This window comes from Dreissena polymorpha, chromosome 9 (genome assembly GCF_020536995.1).
Source record: "Dreissena polymorpha isolate Duluth1 chromosome 9, UMN_Dpol_1.0, whole genome shotgun sequence".
Taxonomy (NCBI): Eukaryota; Metazoa; Mollusca; class Bivalvia; order Myida; family Dreissenidae; genus Dreissena; species Dreissena polymorpha.
In genome coordinates, this window is record NC_068363.1 from 54,768,222 (window position 1) to 54,774,274 (window position 6,053).

The following is a 6,053-nucleotide window of genomic DNA, read 5'->3' on the forward strand; positions in this document are numbered from 1 at the left end:
TACATGATTGTATGATGTGGCTTGCAAAGTTTCCCAGAGCCATATGTGTTGCTTATAATGGGCGCAGGTTTGATTTTTCGGTTTTGGTTAGTGCATTGCTGAACACACACTGTTTTGAAACGTTTTGTAATTGTGTAAGCAGTTTTGTTGACTCTTGCCGATTCAAAAATCGTATCCTGGACAGTCACACAAATAGGAAGATCTAGTGAACATGTTCTCCAGGCAACATGCAACGCCCACAGTGCTCCTGATGATGTTGAAGCGCTGAGATCTTTGCTTAAAACATGTAAAATAACTGACAATATGGCCCACATCTTTACTGTTACTGCAATCCATAATTCAGTTTGTTTAAGTCATGAAAAGCCTTAAAGGCAAAGAATATAAGATTGTTAGACGTGCTGTTGCCTAGAAGTACTCTAAAGCGACCAACAGCTGAAAACATTGCGGGATATGGGCTGGCCTTGTGTCGTTTGAAAGCCATATTTTCTAGTTCCGGAGAGGCTGACTTTAGGGATACTTTCATTGCTAAAAACAATGAGGGACTACCAAAAGTTACAAACGCAAAAAAATATTTTATCTGAAGTGGTCCCTAAAATCGGTCAGTTTTTCAGTGACGAAAAGTGACGGAACGAGATAATATGGCTTTTAAATGACACGCGGCCAGTCAAAATCACGCAATGGCTTTATACTGATACTAAATTATGTACATCTAGTTGTTATTAATCTGGCTGTTTTTATTTAAATATAAGTTATATATAATTGTGCTACATGTTTAAAGAAACATGAAAACTTATACATCTTTGTGCTACGTAATATTGGGACATTTTTGACATTTTGTGGTGAACTGCACCCGTATTCATATGTTGCCTTTTGACTTTAGGTGACCTTAAGATTGTATTATTACAATGTAGCTCAGCTGTTTTCGGAGAAAACTCCGAAGTATTGTCATATCCTCTTCGTCGTCCGCCGTCGTGCTAAAACCTTTACATTGGCTCTAAAATTAAAATTAAACTAAAATTAAATTCTAGGTCAAAGGTCAATGCCACTGTGACCTCTAATATAAAACTTTAAATTTGCCTCTAACATCATAGTGCTTTCACCAACAACTTTGAAACTTCATATGTCCATGCACCTTGATGAGTTATACATGCCACACCCAATTTTGGGTCACTAGGTCAAAGGTCAAGGTCGCTGTAACCTCATATATTAAACTTTAACTTTGCCTCTAACATCATAGTGCTTCCACCTACAACATTGAAACTTCATATGTACATGCACCTTGATGAGTTCTACACACCACACCCATTTTGGTCACAGGGTCAAAGGTGAAGGTCACTGTGACCTCTAATATGAAACTTTAACTTTGCCTCTAACATCACAGTACTTCCACCTACAACTTTGAAACTTCATATGTAGATGCACCTTGATGAGTTCTACACGCCACACCCATTTCGTGTCACTAGGTCAAAGGTCAAGGTCACTGTGACCTCTAAAAAAATAATTCTAACAAGCTTTTGCAGCCGAGCGTGGCACCCGTTATTCGGTGCTCTTGTTAATGTATTATAATATCAATATTAATTCAAAATTTGCTTAATTTCTACACATGTCATGGTTTATAACTGTAGCTTTTAATAAGCAACTAGAAAGCCCACAAAAAGAAGTGATATACAAATTTATACCTAAATTCATTGCGTAAACAAGAATTAGGGTAGGCATACTCAAAGTAAAATTTCTTGAGATAGGAACGGTAAAACTTCCTGAAATTCATTCAGTGTGTAGAAAATATGTTGTGTTAAATAAATATGTACAATATATGCATTTCATCACACTACAAGTTACATCAAAGGCACAATTTTCTTTCAACGACAATTTTTTAATTCTGTATCTACTAACAAAATCCAGACGAGTACGTTTATTAAGTTTATTGTCAAAATATATGTATATCTCATTACAAAAAACTATATACTTATGCCCCCTTCGAAGAATAGGGGGTATATTGTTTTACTCATGTCGGTCGGTCCGTCGGTCGGTCGGTCCGTCGGTAAGTCGGTCCGTCCACCAGATGGTTTCCGGATGATAACTCAAGAACGCTTAGGCCTGGTATCATGAAACTTCATACATAGATTGATCATGACTGGCAGATGACCCCTATTGATTTTCAGGTCACTAGGTCAAAGGTCAAGGTCACAGTGACTCGAAATAATAAAATGGTTTCCGGATGATAACTCAAGAATGCTTAGGCCTAGGATCATGAAACTTCATAAGTACATTGATCATGACTAGCAGATAACCCCTATTGATTTTCAGGTCACTAGGTCAAAGGTAAAGGTCACAGTGACTCGAAACAGTAAAATGGTTTCCGGATGATAACTCAAGAATGCTTACGCCTAGAATCATAAAACTTCTCAGATACATTGACCATGACTGGCAGATTACCCCTAATGATTTTCAGGTCACTAGGTCAAAGGTCAAGGTCACAGTGACTCGAAATAGTTAAATGGTTTCCGGATGATATCTCAATAATGCTTACGCCTAGGATCATGGAACTTCATAGATACATTGATCATCACTAGCAGATGATCCCTATTAATTATCAGGTCACTAGGTCAAAGGTCAAGGTTACAGTGACTCGAGACAGTAAAATGGTTTCCTGATGATAACTCAAGAATACTAAGGCCTAGGTGCATTGATCACGACTGACAAATGACACCTATTGATTTCCAAGTCACTAGGTCAAAGGTCAAGGTCAGTGACAGAAAACTTATTCACACAATGGCTGCCGGTACAACTGACAACCCATATGAGGGGCATGCATGTTTTACAAACAGCCCTTGTTTGGATATAGGGTAAATCCATAGAAAACGCCCAACCGAGTCAAGGGGTAGCTGTATTCAACCAAGTATAAAAAGTTAACCGGCTGGTAAAAAGTTTTTAAATTTTGCAATTACTTGTGATATAAAATCTACTATGAGGAAATAATAACAAAGAGTGTTTCTGGAAAAGTACCCATTAGGCTCCCACTACCTTAATATCTTAGTTAGAAGGTGATTTTTCAAGCGGTTCCGTAGTGTAGTGGTTACACGCTCGCTTCACATGTGAGAGGTCCAAGGTTCGAGCCCCAGTAGAATCAAATTATTGTATTTGTGTTCTATGTTAACTTTTTGTTTTAATGTAGACATTTTAGATTAAATAAATATGCTGTTTTATTGTAACCATTTTTTGTTTTTATTATGCGCATGAAATATATGTGTGAGAGGGTGTGGTGGGGGGTTCGTAAACACATTAAAACCTTCTTTGTTCCACTATCCTAGCAACCACCTAGTAACTAATAAAGGCGCAATAGAGCGCGAAGCGCGACACGTATTATTAATTGTAATAATGAGTCTTGATAATGGAAGCAGCCGTTTATCAATGAGGAGCACCCTCACAGCACCCCAGTCTCATTACTATCAAGTCCCCCTACAGGTTTTTTTAAGATCCACAAATAGAAGGCCGCAGGCCTGATCCGTATCTTGCCAGTGGTATGGACCTTTAACCCCGCTCACTATCCAGCGTTTAAACTTCCGGGTTTACATTTGAACCGACTATTAATTCTTATAAATATCTTAGTTAGAAGATGATTTTTCAAGCGGTTCAGTAATGTAGTGGTTACACGCTCGCTTCACATGTGAGAGGCCCAAGGTTCGAGCCCCAGTAGAATCAAATTATTTTATTTGTGTTCTACGTTCTCGTTTTGTTTAATGTAGACATTTTAGTTTAAATAAATATGCTGTTTTATTGTAACCATTTGTTGTTTTTATTATGCCCATGAAATATATGTGTGAGAGGGTGGGTGGGTCGTGAACACATTAAAACTTTTACAGTGTTTTCATATCAATGAGTACTCAACCCCTATCGTAAATGAGCAACGTAAGAATAAGTTCAGAATCATCTCTCCTTGAAGTTGAAAAAAATATGAAATTACGCTTACAAAATGAAACAGATTTTTTAAAACCTACACAGTTCTGTTCCATTTATGAAAACTGCACACGGATGCCAGTAAAAAATGGAAACCAATGTAAATAAAATGAACTATGAAATATTTGGGGGTTGCAACACAAAATCATAGATAATGGTTATTTGGGGGTTATAACACACCATCATAGATAATGGTTATTTGGGGGTTATAACACACAATCATAGATAATGGTTATAACAGTATCTTTTTCTGTTTTGTTTAAAATAATCGGCCAATATATTATATCGTTCCATGTAACTTCATTGAGTGCTTTTTACACTGAAATTCCCGACGCCATTTGATGCTTTGCATCAATACTTATCTTGTTTTAATGATACATGACTTTGAAATCGAAAATGCAGCCACAATTTCTAAAGTTCATGTTTAATTGCCGCAGTAACTTTCCAATTTCTGCTATATTATGTTTTTACATATATTTTTTAGTTTGTAAATCTATATTTTAATTTAACAATAATTAAACGAGAATACTCGGCTTTGAATCAATATTCAATGTTCACAATTTAAAAATACAAAACTGAGAGGGGATATCCATGCATTTATACCGCAATCTTATTGTGGGGAAGGGGTATTGAAAGCAAAATGAAGACCATTTGCTACCCTTTGGATCCTATAACTGATAAACAGATTTAAAGAGGCCCGATGCTGAATTAGAGTTCGAGTTAGTTTTTTTCGAATTTTAATAATCGCGCTAGCATGTTCGTCATTTTTCCTTATACTTATATTTAAATGTGTGTACATAATTACAAACACGCAGCCAACTGGAAATGGCAGAAGGAGGAACCGATCTTTCCATGTCAGACACTGAATGCAGCCTGTACAGTAGTCACTCACAGATAAGTCATGACTGAAATCGTCCCCGGACATAGTAGCCTGTACTGTCTACACTCTCTCGTAAGTCCGGGACTAAAAGTGTTCCCAGAAACAGCCTGTTCAGTTGTCACTCTCGGTAAGTAAGAGACTAAAAACGTCCCTAGACACAGCGGCTAGTACAATCATTACTATCGGGAATGTAAGAAAGTGAAAGGCGGTCCAGATAAGATGCGTATTTGCGTAAAATACTCATGGAAGATTTCCAAATACGCATGAATTATACTTTTGATGAGTGAAAAAAATCATCATAAACATTGGCATACGCATTTTGTGCAATTATCAGTTGGACCAACAGCTCCCGAATTCGGATTATTTGTTCAGCCATTTCAAAATGCATGTTTATGTAAACAAAAGTAGATATTCTTTATCATTAATACATGTTTTTTGCATGTTCATGTATACAAAATATAAAATACAAAATCAAAGACTTTTCTGGTAGTATTTTACTCATCAGCTAAAAAAGTCATTAATGAAATGCTCTTTTATCTTAAAAAAATATCTGGAGCTCTGGTATAAGCATTTCCAGACAAAGCAGCCTGTACAGGCGTCACTCTCAGGTAAATCAGAGACTGTTCAAGCATTCCTAGACACAACAGCATTTGCAAACGTCACCCTCGCGTTCTTCAGATAATGTAATCGTTCCCAAACACAACAGCGTGTACGGTTGTCTCTCTCGATTTAGACAGAATTAAAAGCGGTCAAAGAGACAGAAGCCTGTTTTGGCGTCACTCTTGGATGATTAAGAAACTGAAAGCGTTTTCAGACACAGTTACCTGTACAGTAATCACTCTCATTTTGTACAGGAAGTGAACGCATTTCCAGATACAGAAGCCTGTAGGGGGCGCCACTTACTAGAAACACAGAGGCTGAAAGCGCTCGTAGACACATCAGCCTGTACAGCCGTCACTTATGATAAGATATGAGACTTAAAGCGTTCCTCCACAAATCAATCGCTACATGCGTAACAATACTATATCAGGGATTGAACGAGCTCTTGTACACAGTAACCCGTACATATGTCTCTCAAGGGTAGATAATGGAGTGAATATGTCCCAGACACAACATCTAGACCAATTTCAAGTATAATATACGTGTTCTTGAAATTAGTCTAGATATCCTGCACTGCAATAGACTTGATATTGGTCTAGATATCCTGCACTGCAAT